This window comes from Rattus norvegicus, chromosome 16 (assembly GCF_021556685.1).
Source record: "Rattus norvegicus strain SHRSP/BbbUtx chromosome 16, alternate assembly SHRSP_T2T, whole genome shotgun sequence".
Taxonomy (NCBI): domain Eukaryota; kingdom Metazoa; phylum Chordata; class Mammalia; order Rodentia; family Muridae; genus Rattus; species Rattus norvegicus.
The window spans coordinates 13,145,155-13,166,257 of NC_141549.1; the positions used below are offsets into that span (position 1 = coordinate 13,145,155).

General features: G+C 38.2%; 1 pseudogene; it reads right to left on the reverse strand.

Annotated features, from left to right (window-relative positions):
- Window positions 1-621: 621 nt before the first annotated feature.
- Pphln1-ps3 (periphilin 1, pseudogene 3) lies at window positions 622-1,670 on the reverse strand (annotated as a pseudogene).
- Between the last annotated feature and the right edge of the window lie 19,433 nt (window positions 1,671-21,103).

Consider the following 21,103-nt stretch of genomic DNA (forward strand, 5'->3'; position numbering starts at 1 on the left):
TCTGCTCACATTCCCAGTGAAATCAAAACCCCAGAAGCTTATAATTTATCAATCAGATTTTTATCCGTAAATTCTTACTCCACAAAATGTTCACACAAAACCTCAGAGCCAATTGATATTGATATAAACTGCCCACGTAGATAACACAAATTGTCCTGTAACAATCCATACTTTATAAGATATTCACAGCTACCCATTTAAAGCCACATGGGGGTGGGTCATGCTCCTCTTCCTCCATTTTCTCTCCTTTTTTCTCTTCTCCTATCTCTCTTGCCTTTCAAAAATTCTGCCCCGCCTTTCTTTTTCTTTTTCTTTTTCTCTTAAGGTACCAAAGTACTAGTTTATTAAGAAAACATAGTTTAATGTAGGATATTTTAATAAGAACAATAAAACCTAAGAAGTCAATAAAAATCACAACTCAAATCCTAACATTTTTACATGCTACCATCTACTATGAAGGTCAATCTCTAACCATAAAGTACACTTGGGCTATAGATTCTACTTGGAAGACTACAGAACATAAATAATTAAGCCTCCTCAGCAGGCTAAGCCACAAACTGAGCACTGGTGAGTGTATGAACCACAAGGTTCCATAGGTAGAAACATTTCTGAAGATTATTTTAAGCTCACCATTTCAGATACTTGCTAGTATTTCATCACAAAAATTCCATATATGAGGTATTTATACAATTCTGGAATGACAATCAAGAAATACTTTCTGCTAGAGCACCAGTTCTTAGGAAGCAGCAGCATCATACTCTGCAATGAACTACCTGAGCTCTTTCACACAGCGTTCACTTATTTCATGTAAATTCTGCCTAAGTGCAAACTGAATGGACCTTTCTAACGAAGGGTCTTTTTCAATCAGCATTTTCACCACCATTCCGAAGGTCTCACAGTCTTGGTAGTAGGCTTGTTCAATTTCCTTGGTTTTTGACACTATTGCTTTACGGCGATTGGTTACTTGGTCATCAATGAACACTGTGTGATCTGTTTTGTTTGACTCGGATTCTTGTGTCTGATCCATAACTTCAAACTCAGAAATTTGAGGTAAGTCGCTTTCCTCTGCTATCTCTGGCTTTTTGACAGCTTGCTTGCCTGCAGCTTTAGGAAGTCCCTTTTCATCAAACCTTCTGAGTTTGTTTAAAATTTCCGATGAAAGAACTGCTGAAGAACTTTTTGGGTGTTTGTCTCTGGCTGTTTTCAAAGACTGGCCAGGTCTCTTTTTACCTCCTTCTGGCTTTTCTTCACTTCACCGTTTATAGGAGGAATGAACATGCTTGGACTTCCTAAGCTCTGAACCATGGGAAGAATGCAGTTTGCTTTGTTTTGTAGAGTGTCTTCCACTGGATCTAGATCTGCTGTGTGGGGAGGTCTTTCGATCTACACCTGATTTTCTGGAAAAACAAGAAGCCCCTTTATGGGGCGACTGTTGTTTTGAATAATGGGAAGAGGAGGAACATTTTCTTCTATAGACATCTTTCTTATCCCCGCACGCATGCTGTCAGCTTGCAGAAAGATCATCTCTCGTTTTCCTCAGGCCAGACTCACCACTGGAGGCATTCTGAGGTCCTTTGTCATATGATCTGCTAGACCACATCTTGTCTCTTCTGTACACTGATCTTCAATGGTGACCAAGGAATGGAAGGTGGGACTAGCCACAAGTTCACAAAGACAATCCCAGCAGTTCTTTGATAGTCACTGAGACACTAGCCTCAAAATGCATCTGCACTCTAGATCACTTGGGCTTCAGTGTAAATTGATGGCTCCAGGTTCCAGGATGCTGGCACACAGGCTGCCACAGGAGCAGTTAGAGATCTGGTTGCATGTGCTTTTAATTCCAGCACTCAGGAGATGGAAACAGGAGGATCTCTGTGAGCTCAAGGCCAGCTTGGCCTACATAGCAAGTTTCGGGATAACCAAAGCAACATAGTGATAACTCTCGCCACTAGTCCTGGGACCCACTCTGTCACGGCCACCTGCCAGGACCCCACGGAAGTAGAGGACAAGAGGCAGGCTACGTTTCCGGAAATCCCGCCTTTCTTTTTCACTGCCCAATCACGGGCCTTGCCTTATCTTGTGCCTGCCCTCACCTGCATATAGACACCAACCCACAGTACACAAAAACATTATGCCTACACAAAAACAGTAAGTGAGTGGGATAAAGTAAGGAGGCAGATAAAGGGGAAAGTCAAGAAACAATGTTAATCGAATGAAAGTTAAAGGAATGGAGAAGAATGTTAGAGAAGGAAAGAGAAAAGAGCAAAGATCAAAACTTTTTTAAAGTAAAAAAAAATGTGAAAGCTGAAAAGTAAAATTATACAAATTTAAGAAGTAGAATAAAACCCCAAATATGTCATAAGAAAAAGAAAATAATATATAGTGAAGATGCTGATAAACATAGTGAGGGAGAAAGTAAAAATGTAGATCAAAACAAAGAAAGGAAAATAAAACGAAAAGTGTAAAATTTGTCCCATAGTAAAAATGATTCATAAGTGAAATTAGATACATATATAACAAGAAAAAAGAAATAAACAGGAGAAAAACAAAGATACTTTTACTAGCACAGTAAGAAGAAAACTATGAAACAGAGAATGTGGAGAAGTAAAGATTGAAAAAAGAGGATAGGGGGTTGGGGATTTAGCTCAGTGGTAGAGCGCTTGCCTAGCAATCGCAAGGCCCTGGGTTCGGTCCCCAGCTCCGAAAAAAAAAAAAAAAAAGAAAAGAAAGAAAAAAGAGGATAGGAAGAAAACGGAGCATTGGAGAGATGGCTATGGTTAAGAGTACATGAGTACATGTAACGGGCTTGTGCTTGGTTCCTAACACCCATGTCAGTTGGCTTGCAACTGTCTGTACCCAAACTTTAAGGGCATCTCATACACACACACACACACACACACACACACACACACACACACACACACACACACACATAATAAAAATGAGTGCTTTTATAAAAGGACTATGGATCGAGTCTTTCACTTGGAAGCTTACACAGTATTTTCTGAAACTTTGGAAGGTGGACTGCAGAAAGAAGGCTTTTAGGTTAGAACCAGCTTGAATCTTCAAACTCCAGTGTCCGAAGTGTACAGTGACTTCAGCAATAGGAGCTTACTTGCAGCCTCTGTGAGGCGTCCAAGGGCAACAGCAACAGTCTATGTTGTTTTGTGAGTTACTAGGTGTACCCTGAGCATCAGCTTGGACAGCATTTCTCATGTCTGGACTAGAATTATTGTTAGTCTACGGATGTGTATATGTGGTGTGTTTGTGTGTGTGTGTGTGTGTGTGTGTGTGTGTGTATTCATACATTTAAATGTAGTGTATATACTTTTTGATTTACAGTTATATAAATACAATCTTCTGACTCTGTTTGGTTGTTTGCGTGTATATGACAACTTTGAACAATCAGTTAGCAGGCTATTATCTCGGCCTTGTATCTATTGTACTCTGCTCTTATTTTGCTCCTGGCCAAAGCCATTGATGGAACAGCAATGCACTTGACTGCTAGAATCTAGCCTAACCATAACCTTCACTTTCCAGCTGGCCAGTGTCTGGTTCTCCTGTTCTTCACAATGGTTTCTTACAGATGTTTCTTGCTTTGGGGCTATCAGGACCCAGAGTAGGACAATTTTGCTTAATAGTCTGGGCAGCATAGTTTTGCTCAAAGTGCAGTACAAGATGGGTTTGCTCAATGTGCTCTGTAACTGCTTGTATTCCAAAGCTAATTATGTCCCCCCCCCCAAAAAAAACCTATTTGCACAAGAATGTCTGCACATAGCTTCTGGGAACCTTTCCTTCCTGCTTCTGATTGGTATATAAAGATGCCAACAGTTAATAGCTGGAGAAGACAGACAGAGGCAGGATTTTAGGATTCCTGGGCTTGGGATTGGGAGGAGGAAGAAGATGAGATCTTCCATGCTGGGAGATGGGGAGGAGAGGAGAGATGCCATATCTGAGAAGAGTGAAGGACAGAGAGGCATAACCACCATGTGAAGGAACTGGGAGAGCGGGACCCAGAGGGCACCTCAAGTGGGTCTGGAGTAGCCAAGATAGAACATAGAATTAGTAAGTAATAACTCAGAATTCATATCAACAGAGATAGTGGAGTTAGGCAGTGGTTCAGTTATTGTGTTCATTAAAGCATATTAAAATATAAAGGTTGTAAGTGTGTCTTTCATTTGGGAACACAAACTATCGAAGAACAACTACACCACAGAGTTTTACTTATTAATATTTAATTCAACAGTGCTCCCTCTCAGTGCCTGGCCATAGCTCACCAGGTTGACCTTTTAGATATGGCTTCTGCCCCATCCCCTTGAAGGAAAGATTAGAACTGTGTCCAGCCTGCCTTTCATATGAACGTGTTTGTGGCTCTGCTTTTTCTTCACGAGTTTCTTAGGCTCTTCCCCTCTTTGTTTGAAGGAGACTCCATATATTTCTTTTAATGACTCTCATCCTTAGAACATCTGGAAGCAGCTGCTAGAGGTCCTGATCTTACCAAGAAGACAGAGCAACTTTATTTTCAATATTCCCCAAATGAGAACAGTCAAGATTTATCTAATGGTGAATGTTTAAATAGACTATGATGTTATCTATATTGCCAAATACTTATTAAGAATAAGGAAGTACATCGTGATCATCATAATCATCATCATCATCATCATCATCATCATCATCATCATCATCACTATCACCATCACCACCAGCACCAGAACCGGCACCACCACCACCACCACCACAATCATCATCATCATCATCATCGTCGTCGTCGTCGTCGTCGTCATCATCATCATCATCATCATCACTATCACCATCACCACCAGCACCAGAACCGGCACCACCACCACCACCACAATCATCATCATCATCATCATCGTCGTCGTCGTCATCATCATCATCATCATCATCATCATCATCATCATCATGTCTGTAGTGCTGGGGATCAAAGCATGGCCTTGTAAAGCCTAAGAAAACTCATTGAGCTACTCTGTTAACATCAAGAAGCACATCATGTGTGATGACTTGGATAAATCTCGAAGGCTTTTGCTATGCGAAAAAGAAGCGATCTTTAATGGTTATTGAGGCAAGGGAAGGGAAGAGAAGCTTCTAACAAGGGGTTGTGGGAGGGAGTCATTGTGCTAGAAGTCTCTGGCTTCTTGCATTGATGGTGTATGAATTTAATGGTAGAAATAAACACACTAAGGCAAGCTACAGAAACTCAGAAGGTCACATCAATTATGCATATGTTGATTGTACCCATATGCCATAATTTTTGCATGATATTTCCACTGACGGTAACTGAGTAAAAGGGGAGTATGACTGGTATTTCTTATTAGTGTATCCAAGTCTACATAAAACCTGAAGACAAAAAAAGTTTAACTCAAACAAAAGGGAAGAAGAAGACAGATTTGTATTATGTGGTTTCTTTTGTTCATTTCCTAAAATTTCTGTAAATATATCTGTGCCCAGAATCAAATGACTGAACATTTATAAGAAGGTAATAAAATTAGAATACGTTTTAAAAATGCCTTTGAAAGAAGACTTAACGGTGACCTCTGTCCTTATTCATGTTTTGCAGCTCCTTTTCCTGTGCTACTTGGAGACCAAATAATTTCCCTCCCCTTTTCACTTCTCAGAAGCCAATTCAGCAGCCTCTTCTTTAGAACCTGTGAGATAGAACTCTATTTCTGAAAAGCAAATTATATATTGTGGTCACCTATCATCTCAAGATATCTCGATTCAGACAAATGATGGGCATGGATCCTCTCTTTGAAAGTTAGAAACCATTCAATGAAGTAGAGGGAGAAACTTTTCCTACCCAATGCTTATTAAAGAAATGGCTTTTCTCTCTTCTGTCCCTGTAGAAGGCAGCAGCGGGATTTCAGTTCGGAATGACTGAACATGAGAGCAATTCGTGGATTCTTATGATGGACTGAATTGAGGTAGACTGGATCATCTTTAGTCCATAGATCTGCATTTCAGTTACATTTTATAGAAAATGCTATTCTATCACAGCAGATACATAAAAAATTGTACACATTTTTCTACTTTTTGTTTTGTTTTGCTTGTCATAAGACTTTCTGATCAGAAAAAAATCGATGGAGCGTTTTTGTAGGTGATGGGAGAGAACTGAGTGTAAATCAATATCAAAAATCCAAGAGTTGGATTTAATGTGATTTTCTTTGGTAAGTTTGGTCAATATGCAAAGCCTCTAAGAGCTATCAGGAAAGACTTTTCAGTATTTATTGAGTGCTTACTCCGTGCTGAACTCTAGGTCATTTGTTAAGGTGATAAGAAGGATTAGAAGCAAGTCCTCTGATGATGTAATTTATGGATTGTACAATGGATTGAACTCAACTGCCCCATCTGGTTCTTACAATAATCCACCAGGGAGGAATTATTACTTGTCCTCATTTTATGAGAAAGAAAATAAAAGTCTTTGACATTAAAACCATTGTCAACATAAGGCTTGAACTTTGCAATTTATAGTCATCTCCCCCAATCTTCAGGGATTTGTTCTAATCTCTTTCCTGAATGACTGAAACTTCTGACAGTATCATGCCTTGTGCATTTGATGCTTTCCCCATATATGTATACTTTGATACATAAGTATAAAGAGATTAATAAAGGCTAAATAATACATTTGATTGATTACAATAATACATTGTAATAGAACTTTATGAATATGGTTTCTTTCAAAAGTTCTTGTAATTCAGATCTTAATAACCTCCCATTATAGTCATTCTCTCTTCATATTAAGTTGAAAAAAATTAACCTCCTATTTCGGAGCAAGCACTTCATGTTTTCTCTTTGTCATATGTAAATTGCCAGCACCACTACTCTTGTGTTTTGGGAGCATTACTGATTAAAATGAGTGTATCTTGAACACAAGCCCTAGGGCACAATAGAACACATTGTAACCGAGAAGCTCTTAGGTGACCAATGAGTTAATAGTGTATATAGTGCGCATGCCTTGGATGGAAGGAAAGAGGAGGAAGAGGGGGGGCAGGGAGACTTTATCATGCTACTCTCAAGGACACACAATTTAAAACTCAGAAATTGTTTAATTTGGGAGTACTCTGCTTAATATTTTTGAATTAGCATAGGTAACTGAAATCTAAAATAATGATCCTGAGGCTTAGAAGGAACCTCTGCATCTCACCTTATTGTCGTTAGAATGTAATGTGCCATCTCCCAAAGAATGAGCACGTATAAAAAACATGCATTTTTTCTCTTACTGTACCCTGCTACTCATTTTTCATGTCTCTTACAGACACGCGATATATAATTAGACAGCAGGGACTTACACAGTTATGTAATAATGGTCATGAGTTCCAGACAGTCACTTTAGGGCCTGGAAACTCCTGTTTCTGTGGAAGTTGTTTCTAGTAACTGACAACATGTGATTTACCCAGGTATCCATGGGTAGTTGAATAGGCTTTGTGAGTGTATTCCAGGGAGCAGAACTCTCTTTTTGAAGGAGGGGTCTCATACATCTCAGTCTGGTCTCTACTTCGCTGTGTAGCTAAGAGGATCCAAGTCCAGAGAGAAATTTACACGTGCAATCACCCTGGTTTGTGCGGTGCTGGGGACCAAACTCAATGCTTTGTGCATGCTAGGCAAGCATCTGAGTAAGAGAGCTACAACATTGAACTTTAAGAGAAGGACCTTAAAAACCCTCATATTCAAATATCTGTATTTTATACCATAAAGGCAAATTTATCACAGAAATGTTAAGTCATACAGACACTGAAGAGCGTTGCAAAGCTCTTCCCAACACAGCCCAGGCAACAATAAAATCTAAATCCTTCTCTCAGAATTAAAAACTCAACGTTAGACAGATTCGTAGACTGTTTTTCTCTACCCTCCCCTCACTCTTTATTTCTTATCTAACAGAAAAGGTATAATATCAATGTTCTCAAAGTTCCTGTTATTTAATAACATTTATGAATATGTCATAAACACGCATTTGTTCACTTTTAAGTCCCCAATTATTTGCAGCTCATCTTCATCAATTTGTTATTACAAATGGCATGGGTTAAAAGGGTAGCAATTTATTAGAAGTTAAAACCAAGGTAATTCTGAGGAATGAAATTATTGCCTGGAAGGATTTTATCTATTGTCTGTCTGTCTGTCTGTCTGTCTGTCTGTCTGTCTGTCTGTCTGTCTATCGTAGCAATGAAAGAATTTTTATTTTTCTCTCAAATATTACATCTCAACTGCAGGTTCTTCTCTCTACTCCGTCCCCTCCCAAGTTTCTTCCTGCAACCTGCCTTCTCCCCAGAGCCACTCCCTCCTACTTCTCCTCTCAGAAAAGAGGAGGCCTCCCAGGGTTATCAACCAAACACAACATAAGCTACAATAAAACCAGGCGTATACCATCACATCAACGCTTTAAAAAGCAACCTGGTAAGAGAATAAGGGTCCCACACCCAGGCAAAGAGTCAAAGATGGCCCCGGCTCGCACTGTTAGGAATTCCACAAGAACACCGATCTACTCAGCCGTAGTATACATGCAGAAGACCTAGGTCAGACCTCCACAGGCTTCCTGATCTCGGCGAGGCCTCAAGAGTCCCTGTCAGCTGATTCTGTTGGCTGTTTTTGGTGTCCCTGACCCCCCTGGTTCTGTTTATTCTTCCTCTGTGTCCTCTGAAGACTTCCCTCAGCTCCACTTAATATTTGACTGTGGAACTCTGCACATACTTACATCAGTTATTAGATGAAGTCTTTCTGCTTACTCTGCTGCTGCTGCTGCTGCTGCTGCTGCTGCTGCTGCTGCTGCTGCTACTACACTCCCAGAACACTCTGCAGGCAAGACAAAGAGTAGGGTGAAGCTTTTGTGGCTGGGTTGGTGTCCCAATTCTGCTTGGTTACACAAGATGGCCAGTTCAGGCTCAGTGTCCCCTCCATTACTAGGAGTTTTTCCTTGGGTTACTTTCCATGGATTTTCCATTGCACTGTTTCTAACTCATCCCTGAAATACATCCCCGCCCCATGCACATAATTCCAGTCATTTCAGTATTTTTCTCCTTCCCTCCTCCCTCTCCACACCTGGTCCTTCTTTTTCCCAACCCTACCCACCCCCAAGTCCACCTGTGAAATGTATTTTATTTCCTCTTCCCAGGGTGATCATTGCAACCTCCCTTAAACCCTCCTTGTTGCTCAGCCTTTATGTGTCTGTGGACTGTTCCTTTGTTGGGCCAGAAAGTATTCATGAATCCCAAAAGACCACCAATTCCAACAGAACCGATTCCAATGCAATCTCACCAGGGTTTCGTTATTTAAGCTGGAGTTTAGGCCTCACCGTGTTTCAGGTGTGCAGAAAAGGAGGGGATGTCCCTGAGCCTAGTTTCAGGCAAGTATTTATAGAGGCAAGAAGGAGATATCTAGCCTGGCACACATCTGATTAGGGGGCCATTATGGCCTTTAACGTTGATTGGCTGGTTTGGAGAGCTAAACCATAAACTTAACTTTTGCGTTCTTCCTGATTCGTGGTTGTTAGAAAGTGAAGTGTCAGGCTTGTAACCTAGAGGTGTCGATTTGTTGGGGAATAACCTGGAAACGGATGCCAGGTGCTAGTTTGTTACTTAACAAGTTCAACCTTAGGTCAGGTTCTCTAAGATGAAGTCTGTACCCAAAAGCTCTGATCTCTCAGCATGATTAACATCCACTTAAAGTGAATATATACCATGTTTGTCTTTCAGGGTCTGGGTTACTTTACTCAAGATGATTTTTTTTTTAGTTCCATTCATTTGCCTGCAAATTTCATGACAGCATTGATTCAAACAACTAAGTAATACCATATTCTGTAAATGTACCACATTTTCTTTACCCATCCTTTAGTTGACATCTAGGTTGTTTATAGTTTCTGGCTATTATAAATAAAGCTGTTATATACATAGTTGAACATGTGTCTTTGTGGTAGGATGAAGCATCTTTTGGGTATATGCCCAGGAGTGGTACAGCTGGGTCTTGAGGTAGATCGATTCCCAATTTTCTGAGAAACCACTCTACTGATTTCCAAAGTGACTGTTTAAGTTTGCTCTCCTCCCAGTAATGGAGGAGTGTTTTTCTTGTTCCACATACTCGCCAGCAGGAGCTGTCACTTGTGTTTTTATCTCAGCCATTCTGACGGGTTTAAGACGGAATCTCAAAGTCGTTTTGATTTGTATTTTCCTGATAGCTAAGGATGTTTGACATTTCTCTAAGTGTTTCTCAGCCACTTTGGATTCCGCTGTTGAGAATTCTCTGTTTAGATCTTCACCACATTTTGCTTTCTTGAGTTCTTTGCATGTTTTGGGCATTAGCTCTCAGATTTGGAGTTGGTGAAAATCTTTTCCCATTCTGACAGCTGCTGTGGTGTCCTCTTGAAAATGTCCTTTGCCTTCCAGAAGCTTTTCAGTTTTGTGAGGTCCCATTTATTAATTATTGATTTTACTGCCTGCTCTATTGGTGTTCTGTTCAGCTAGTTGTCTCCTGTTCAAGACTATGCCCACTTTTCTACAAGGTTTAGTGTATCTTGTTTTATGTTGAGGTCTTTGATCTAATTGGACTTGAGTTTTGCGCTGGGTGACAGATATGGATTTACTTGCATTCTTCTACATACCAACATCCAGTTAGACCAGCACCATTTATTGAAGATGCTTTCTCTTTTTCCCATTGTATATTTCTGACTTTTTCATCAAAATTAGGTGTCCAAGGGTGCATGGATTTACTTCTGGGTCTTCAATTCTGCTCCATTGATCAATATGTCTGTTTTATGCCAATTTCATGTAGTTTTTATTACTACAGGTGTGTATACAGCTTTAAATCATGGATGGTGATACCTTTGGAATTTCTTTAATTGTATAGGATTTTTTAAAAAAAATTATGCTTGGTTTTTGGTTTATCTACATGAAAATTTTTTTCAAGGTCCATAAAGAATTGTGTTGGGATTGTGATAGAGATTTCATTGAATCTGAATATTTCTTTTTTTTGTAGGATGGCCATTTTTACTTTGCTAATCTATTTATCTATGAGATAGGAAATCTTTCCATCTTCTGATATCTTCTTCTTCAAAAACTTGAAGGTTTTATTCTACAAGTCTTTCAGTTGCTTGGTTAGAGTTAATGGCTATTTCAAAGGTATTGTTTTCATGATTTCTTTCTCGGCTCCTTTGTCATTTGTATTTAGGAAGGCTACTGGTTGGTTTGTTGTTGTTATTGCTGTTGATGATGTTGTTAATCTTCTATTCAGCTGCTTCACTAAAGGTGGTTATCAACTGCGTTAAGTTGTCTATTAAAATTTCTGGGGTCACTTATGTATACTATCATTCATCTCCTTTAGTTGTCTTACTGCTCTAGCTAGAACTTCAATTACCATATTCAATAGATCTATAGAGGGTAGAAAGCCTTGTCTTGTTCCTGATTTTATTGAAATTGCTTTGAGTTTCTTTCCATTTAATTTAATATTGGCTATAGGCTTGTTGGAAATTGCCTTTATTATGTTTGGGTATGTCCCTTGTGTCTGTGATCTCTCTAAGACTTTTATCATGAAGGGGTACTGGATTTTGTCAATGTTTTTTCTCTTTAGGAGCCAATGTGATTGATGACCATGTGTTTTTTCTTTCAGCTTGTTTATATGGTAGATTACATTGACAGATTTTCATATGTTGAACCATCCCTGTGTCTCTAGGATGAAGCATACTTGATGATGGTGGATGATCTTTTTGATATGTTCTTGGATTCATTTGCAAGTATATTATGGAGTACCTTTGCATCAAAGCTTATGAGGGGGAATTGGCCTATAATTCTTTTTCTTTGTTGAATCTTCATGTTGTTTGGGGATCAAGGTAACAGTGGTCCTGGACTTTTTTTTTCCTTCTTGTTGGGAGACTTAATGACTGCCTCTATTTCCTTAGGGGTTATAGGCCTAATTAAACTGTTTATCTGATCTTTATTTAAGTGTGGTAAGTGGTATCTGTCAAGAAAATTGTCTATTTTTTTAGATTTCCAATTTTGTGGAGTACAGATTTTTGAAGTAGGACATAATGATTCTTTGCATTTCCTCAGTGTCTGTCCTTTTTTCTCCATTTTTGTTTCTGATTTTGTTAATTTATATATTCTGTCTATGTCCTTTAGTTAGTTTGGGTACTGTTTGTCTATTTGTGATAGACTCTGGTTTCATTACTTCTTTGTATTGCTCTCTTTGTTTCTATTTAATTGAGTTCATTAAAAGTTACTTTATCATTTAAATAAATATTGCATATTAATCTTCAATTTACACATTATATTATATCACAATATATTTGTATTCTGTGTGCCAAATATATTTGTGATTTATTTTGTAAATATTAAGTTTTATAGTTTGAAAGTTAGTTTACATATTCAGTGGTCTTTTGTATTTTTCATGCTTAAAAATTCTTTGCTTAAAATTCATAGTTTTGTGGGCTAGAGATGGCACAGTGATTAAGAGCTCTTGTTCGTCTTGCAGGGACACAAGTTCAATTCCCAGACTCACATGCAGCTCACAGCTGTCCAAACTCCAGTTCCAGGTGATCCAATAGCCTCTTTTGATTTCCTCATGCATCAGGCACATATGTGGTGCACAGACATACAGGCATATAAAATATTCACACATTAAAAACTTAACCTTTTTTCAATTCTCATAGGGTTCTATTTTGTCATGAAGTGGGCATTTTAGATCCTTTATAGCTTGGTTTTAGTTTTGAATGGTGTTTGCTGTCTATGATATCATTAAGTAGTTCACAAGATCTCCAAGTAATTCATGATGCCACCAAGTAACAGCTGGTGTGTAGAATCCTCTGTGTGTGTGTGTATGTGTGTGTGTTTGTGTGTGTGTGTGTGTGTGTGTGTGTCTAGTAAACTAGTCTACTAAGAACCTTAGCTGTATCAGTTTTTGTATTAATTCCTATGTTTTCAGTGTACCTTTACAACTTCTGTATGCACCTACAACTTCTCTTTCAAGGCATATAAGCACATTCTGTTTGCTTTTTTTTATTCAGCCTATTGTATTAAAAAACAATCTAAGTGTGATTATCTATAATTAATTAACATAACTGCTCTTTTGTCATTAATCATAATAAAAATTCTTTTCTAGTTTTGCCATAGAATACAGTTCTGGCTTTTGTTTTGAAAGACATACTGTTTTTATCAGGATTAAAATATAATTACTAATTTTTATTATAATCTTGTTAAATATGTAAAAATATAATAATTTTATTAAGATAGTAACAACTATTGGGGTTTTTATGAAGTATTTTCATCAAACAAAATATTAATTAGTAAGTATTGAGTGGATTTTGCAGTTTTGAAAATCCTATTGATAAATATGCAAAACATCAAATTTATGTCTTTAACAACTTTCAGTATCCAACTCTGTGGCATTAAATATGTTCATGCTGCTCTGTAGTAAGTCAAGTTTTATAATAAACAGCGTCCATTTTTTCAGTTATTGTTTTTAATGCTTCATGCACTACTAACAATTTCTTTCAATGATTTTTTTATTGACTTGGTTTAGGTATTCTTTGTATCTTCTGATGGGAGTCTGCTCTGTCCTGCTTCTTTGATGTTTTTATTGCAGCATTTTGCTTTCTGGAAAGAATTCAAGTCATTTTCACTCTTGGATAGGCTCAACAGTCCAGGAATGATCTAAACATTAAGTTATCGAATAGAGTTTTCCTCAGATCATACCATATTGTGTACATAATTCTTTCATCCTTTGTTGTACATTGAAAATTGCAGCTTCTTCATTTAAAAAATCAGTGATTGCAATTCACATTGACTAAAAATTCTTAAACCATACTTCACATATATACACTATTTTAATTTTTGTATTTGTGTATAATATTCATATTTTACACTGTTTTCCACTTCTCCTTCCTACTATTGTTCATTTGTATTCCATGAACATTCGAATAAAAACTTTTGTTCTCCACAATTTTGTAGTATGATCCTATAAGTGGTTTCATGTCATAAATCCTCCGATGAGTTTACAATCGCTCGTTGACAAAGCTGTAGAGAAATCCTACTCCCCAGTTCCAAGCCACAGTCACTGTGGAGCCCAATTGGCCTTCATTTCCCTCAGTCAGGGTGCTCCACCTTCCCAAGGCTCAGGGTTTTTGCTTAAGCTAGCTGCTAAGCGGGTCCTGTTGATTCGTGAACGTTAGTGGTAATAAGGAAGTGTTGAAATGGAAGGCAAGTTATGTAGGGTAAAGATATGTAGATTCCCTTTAATGTTAGCAGTATGACTAACAGAGAAGCTACCACACCTTTGGACCCCCTTGAAGCAACAATATTGACTGTATCAATATTCCATGTCCATGGTCCTCAGGAAACACAAGCATTTTCTATAACTGTACTGGCTGGAGACCTGGGCAAAGATACCACAAACTCAATCCAGTGAAGTCTTAGATGCAGAGAAAAAGAATTTAAAATCACTACTTCATAATTCTTCTTTTAAAGCTCTGATGTTTTATTTGTATTATATTTCATAAGTATGCCAATAGTTACTGAGAAAATATAGTTCAACCAGTTTTGTTCTTCTTTGATATTGGGACATGACATATGTGACAAAAACTACAAGAAAAGTCTGTCATAACTATAATAGTTTTACATATTTTTAGTGGTTGAAAAGTTTTGTATACTTTTTTTAGAAAAAAATATATCTTGGCATTGGACAAAGAACCTTATAGGATGATGATTCTTGGGACAGGAAACAAACAGGCAGCCAAGATATATCCCTATGGATCACCATTCTGTCTGAGCCGAGTTTCAGGTAGATGTGATAGTTGTTGTGTACTGAGTGCTATAAACTGATATACACAGTTTGCAGTGAAGTTACTTGGATAAGGACTAGGGCTGCATAGATCCTTGGGAGTGAGATGAGCTGTTCAAATATAGTGAAAGGCATCAAGAGCTCAGTGCACACTGTGAGTCAAAAGCCAAATCATGACATGAAAGAACAGGATAAGAGGTACCGAAGCTTCAGGTAGTCTGAGTACAGAGAGTCCCTTAAGTTCCTCAGACTTTCAGTTAAGAAACAGGAGTATTGTGTGTCAGGAGAAAGGACAATACATCTCAGGATTGAGGATAAAATCTTTACTACTAGCAAAACATAAAATCATGACTACTCTCAAGGTAGATTAACAAATATGATAAATGAAGAGAACCCTAGGAAAATATAGGACATCAAAACTGATTAAGATTTTCTCAAGAGTCAGAGAAAGAGAATGGAACAAAACCTACTTGAAAAAATTAGGACAGAAAAGTCCCCACATTTGATTATATTTATAACCTGAGAGATTCAAGGAGCTCATTAAGTTTTATATTGGGAAAATACAAGGAACACAAACTATATAGAATTATAAAATGGTTAAGGTGAATTATAATAAAAGTTCTGAGAACTATATGAAAAACAATGTATTTTTTACAAGGGACTGACAACACAAATGTAGATCATCTTTCATCAGCAATGGTGGAGTCATAAAAACACAAAACATCATGCTTACTGATCAGTTAAAATTCAATACAGAATTTTTCTTCACTTCAAATTTGAAAGGATAATTGATATTTTCAGATAAAAAGTATAGAGACTTTATTACTAGCAGAGCCACAATGTGATATTATCAAAATTCATTGGATCTATGAGAAGTTAAACGGGGGGGGGGAAGCAATGAATGGAAAAATATAGTGTTTTATTTCAATTTCTTTTAAAGCTATATGAATCTTAAAATAAAAATCCACATATGTGATATCGTACACAAAACACATATTATGTAATACATGTAGATGTCATATAGATGATGATAAATGTTAAAAAGTTTAAGTATGTGCAACTATGTGGAAAATTTGTTTTTTTTTAATGCACTGGCATAACATAATTATCCAATGTTATAGGGTATTCAATTTTATTCTATTCTTTCTATTCTAAAGATAATCATTGAATAATGAAAACATGTGACAAAAGTATAAGAAATTTAACTTAAAATTACTTTAAATAGGCCAAAAACAAATTACAAATTATCAGAGATGTAAATAATTAAAAATAGGGTAGAGTTAATAAAATCATAATTCAATAGGCATAAATGGGGTAAACATTTCAATAAAACTTTAGAGACTGTCAGATTGTGTTGAAAAATTGTCTTGGTTAGATTTTGTTTTACAGGAAATCTAAATAGAATTGGTAGTAAAATAGTGGAATAAAATACATTAGGCAAGGGGTAACTACACAAAAGCTTAAGCAACTATAACTTTATTCTAAACAGACATATGACAAGGACTATTAGAGCTATATCAAGACCAATCAATGAGGAAGACTCAGCCATGATAAATGTGTACATGAACAAGAACAGAGCTTCTTGAAACACAAGCAGATTCTAATGAGGAGAGATAAATCAATAATCATGGTTAGAATATTAGTTGCTCCTAGCCCTCAAGAAACTGGAGGCTCCAGGGAGTGGGAAGGTCTGGTAGGGTGGGTGAGGAGATATGGGATGTGGAACAGTCAGAAGGTGGACCAGGAGGGGGATAAAGTCTGAACTGTAAGTAAAGATTAAATAAGAAAAGAAAAACCAACCAAACAAAAATCAAAGAAATTGAACAAAGCAAATCCAGCTTCCTATTAAACAATTGATTTCAATAAAAAAGAATATTGAATCTCTTTAATCAAAAATTGATAGTACAAGTAGAGAAAAAAAGTCAAAAGAGTATAGAGAATGTAGGTCAGGAAGGTAAGCAGGATCCAGAACTCAGATGGTCTGTTTAGTACTACAGAGAACATTGTCCTGAAGTTGGCAATCTCAGAAGTTGCTAAAAGTGTAGGTAGCAATAGGATTAAAGACTGACTTAGAATGATAATCCAGAGAGATATTCCATTGAGACTATGGGAGAAAGAACTGATCCATGTAAATTTAGGGAAAATCCTGTAGAATAGTTAGTATAGGTTACTCTTCGGAAGGCATTGAAAGGGAAGCAGAGCAGAAGGGCTGTTGTCTGGAGGAGGAACTGGATTTGTGATAGGGATGTTTGCAACAATAAATGCGTTGAGAATTTTTCTCTAACAAAGAAGAATCTCATAGATTTGGGAGTATGTAAAGAGTTTTTTTTTTCTCTTGGCTTTTGTTTTCATCATGAAATGAGGACCAAAGCCATCACCTGAGGGGAGAAGACAAAGGATATGGGGGTTTTTATTGGGATTTGAAAAGATACAGATTTCCACCCCCTCCCTCTTTTTACAAATTGATAACTAGGTTTTATAAATTTACTGTGACTATGTAGAGAAACTTTAGTTCGAGTTTGATTAAAGGTTAATTCTATTGCAGGTTATATAAGATGCCACTCATTTGCCATTTTCATTTTGGTCACCATCTCTACCTGCACTCATAGTGGATCACCCCACAGACCTGGCTATCTCCCAGGAGGCCTGTTCTAAACAGGAACACAGCTGGATCCCCTCCCTAACCACTATATTATCAGGGACTCCACAAAGTCCAGCAAACATGAACTCTGTCCTTCCCTGTCAGACCCTCATATCCCTTCCAGTCCACACCTCCACTTGTAATCATGGCAGATTGGCCCACCTGCACCCTCTTCTAGCTCTGCCTGCCTCCAAGGAGGCCTGCTGTAACTTGTGACACACAGCTCTACTTGCCTTCTTGGAGGCCCTGTTACTTCTGGGACACCTAGGCCAGCTATGTCCAGAGATAACAACTAAGCTCAAGAACATACTTATCAGAAGTCAATGCAATATGAAACAATCAGAACCTGATTCTCCTATTACAGCAAGCCCTGGATATCCTACCACTCCTGAAGAGCAAGTTCTGACCTTATCTAATGAAGATGATAGAGGTCTTTAAAAAGCAGATAATTAATTCCTCTAAAGAAACACAGAAAACCATGGACAAATATGTAGAATCTATTAAAGAAGAAAACAAATAGATCTCCCTTTTTCCACATATTTTTAAAAATTAATTAATTAATTTATACTTACCTTTAATCTTTTTCTTACAGTCTAGCCATTATCCCCTTCCCTGTCTGCCCTTTGACAGTTTCTCATGCCATTCCTCTCCCCCTGTCTCCAAAAGGATGTCCCCCACCCCTCATCTGGAGCCTCAAGTGTTTTGAGGGTTAGTGCATCTTCTCTCACTGAGGCTAGACCGGGCATTCCTCTGCTGTATATGTGTTGGGGCTTCAAACCAAGTAGTGTATGCAGCCTGTTTGGTGGCACAGTTTCTGAATCTTCCTTTGGGATTGACCTCCTCCACAACTTCTTCCAGTCTTTCCCTAATTCCACCATAGGGTTCCCAGCTTCTATCCGTTGGTTGGATGTAAGTATCTGCATATGACTCTTTCAGCTGCTTGTTGGGCCTCTCAGAGGACAGCCATGCTAAGCTCCTGTCTATAAGCACACCATAACATGAATAATGGTGTTAGGCCTTGGAGCCTGTCCTTGAGATGGATCCTAATTTGAGCCTGCCGCTGGACCTCCTTTCTGTTAGTCTACTCTCCATTTTTGTCCCTACAGTTCATTTAGATAGGAACAATTCTGGGTTAGAATTTTTACCTATTATCCAAAATATATAAAAAATACAAGAAGCTAACCTCCCCAAATCCAAACAACCCAATTAAAAAATGGGATATAGAGCTAAACAGAGAATTCACAACAGAGAAATCTGGAATGGCAGAGAAACAATTAAAGAAATGTTCAACATCCTTAGTCATCAGGGAAATGCAAACTAAAATGACCCTGAGATTACACCTTAGACCAGTCAGAATTTCTAAGCTCAAATACTCAAGTGACAGCAGATGCTGGAGATAATGTGGAGAAAGAAGAACACTCTTCCATTGTTGGTGGGATTGCAAACTGGTATAACCACTCTAGAAATCAGCCTGAAGGCTCCTCAGAAAATTGGAAGTAGATCTACTTAAATACTCAGCTATACCATTCTTGGGCATATACCCAAAAGATGCCTCACCATGCCACAGGGGCATGTGTGCCATAATGTTCATATCAACCTTTTTTTGTGATAGCCAGAAGCTGGAAACAACCCAGATATCCCACAATGGAAAAATAGATACAGAAAATGTGGTTTATTTACACAATGGAATACTACTTAATTATGAAAAACAAAGAATCATGAGTTTTGCAGGCAAATGGGTGGAGCTAGAAAGTATCATCTTGAGAGATAACTCAGACCCAAAAGGACATGCATGATATGTACTCACTAATAAGTGGATATTAGCCAAAAAAAGTACAGATTACCCGGGTTATAATCTACAGAACTCAAGAAGGTTAATAAGACCCAAGTGAGGATGCTTCAATCCCTCTTAGAAGGAGGAAGAAAGCAATCATGGGGTGGGGTGGGGCAGAGGGAGGGAGAAGGGGAAAAGGGGAACATAATCAGGAATGGAGGGCAAACAGAATGAATGGAATCAGCCTATAGTAGGTAGGAGGTGGGAGGACACTCTAGAATGTAGCAGAGACCTGGGAGTTGAGAGATCCTCAGGACTCAAATTCCCAACAGTGGGGAGAGGGAACTTATAGAATCCACCTCTGGTACATTTACACAATAGAGTACTACTCAAATATTAAAAACAATGACTTCATGAAATTCTGAGGCAAATGGATGGAACTAGAAAATATCATCCTGAGTGAGGTAACCCAATCACAGAAAAATACACATGGGATGCACTCAATGGTAAGTAGAGTTTAGCTCAATAGTTTGGAATACCCAAGATACAATTTACAGGTCATGTGAAGCTCAAGAAAAAGGAAGACCAATGTGTGGATGCTTCAGTCCTTAGAAGGGGGGACAAAATACTCACAGTAGAAAATACGGAGATAAAATGTGGAACAGAGACGAAGGAAAGGCCATCCAGAGACTTCCCCACCTGGGGATATATCCCATATACTGTCACCAAGCCCAAACACTACTGTGGATGCCAAGAAGTACATGCTGACAGGAGCCTGATATAATTATCACCTGAGAGGCTGTGCTAGAACATGACGAAGACAGAGGTGAATGCATGCAGTCAACCATTGAATCGAGAACAGGGACCCCAATGGAGGAGTTAGACAAAGGAATAAAGTAGGTGAAGAGGTTTGCAGCCCCATAAGAAGAACGATATCAACCAACCAAACCCCCTAAGACTCCCAGGGACTAAATCACCAACCAAAGAGTACACATGGAGGGACCCGTGGCTCCAGCTGCATATGTAGCAGTGTATGACCTTGTTGGGCATCAATGGGAGGAGAGGCCTTTGGTCCTGTGAAGGCTTGATGCCCCAGTGTAGCGGAATGTCATGGTGAGGAGGTGGGAGGGAATGGTTGAGTGGGGGGATCTCCCTCATGGAGGTGGGGGGTGGGAGGTATGGGATAGGGGATTGCTGGAGAGGAAACCAGGAAAGGGGATAGATAACATTTGAAATGTAAATAAAGAAAATATCCAATAAAAGAAAAACATAAAACAAAACAAACAACAAATAAATATTTCTAACTGCTTGAAAAAAAGAAAGAAAGGTCTCCAAGTGGAGGGATGGTATTGTCATTGCACGGTCAAACAAATAAATCTCTTAAGGAAATGCAGGAAAATAAAATAAAACAGGTGAAGGAAATGAAAAAATGGTCCAAGGACTAAAAATGAAAATAGAAGCAATAAAGAAAACACAAATGGAGATAACCCTGGAGATGGAAAACCTAGGAAAGAGAATAGGAACTATGTCACCCCCACACACAGACATCACCCATAGAATACAAGAGATGGAAGAGAATCTCAGGCATAGAAGATACTAATAAAAGAAATTGGTACATCAAAGAGAAAATGCCAAGCATAAATGTTTCTAACCTGAAATATCTAGGAGATTTGGGACACAATGAAAAGACCAAACCCAACCCTTTTATTCTTTCTTTAGACTTTTGAAAAGAAGATTGGAGGACTTGACAAGTGCACCTGAGTTGCAAGGGTGGGAGATAGAGTTAAGTTGGTAGAATGCTTGCCTAGTGTGTGTGAAGCAATGAGTTTTATTCCCAGCATTGGATAAATTGTGTGCGATGACAAACACTTTTAACCACAGCATTGAGGAGGTGGAGTGAGGACAATCAGCCT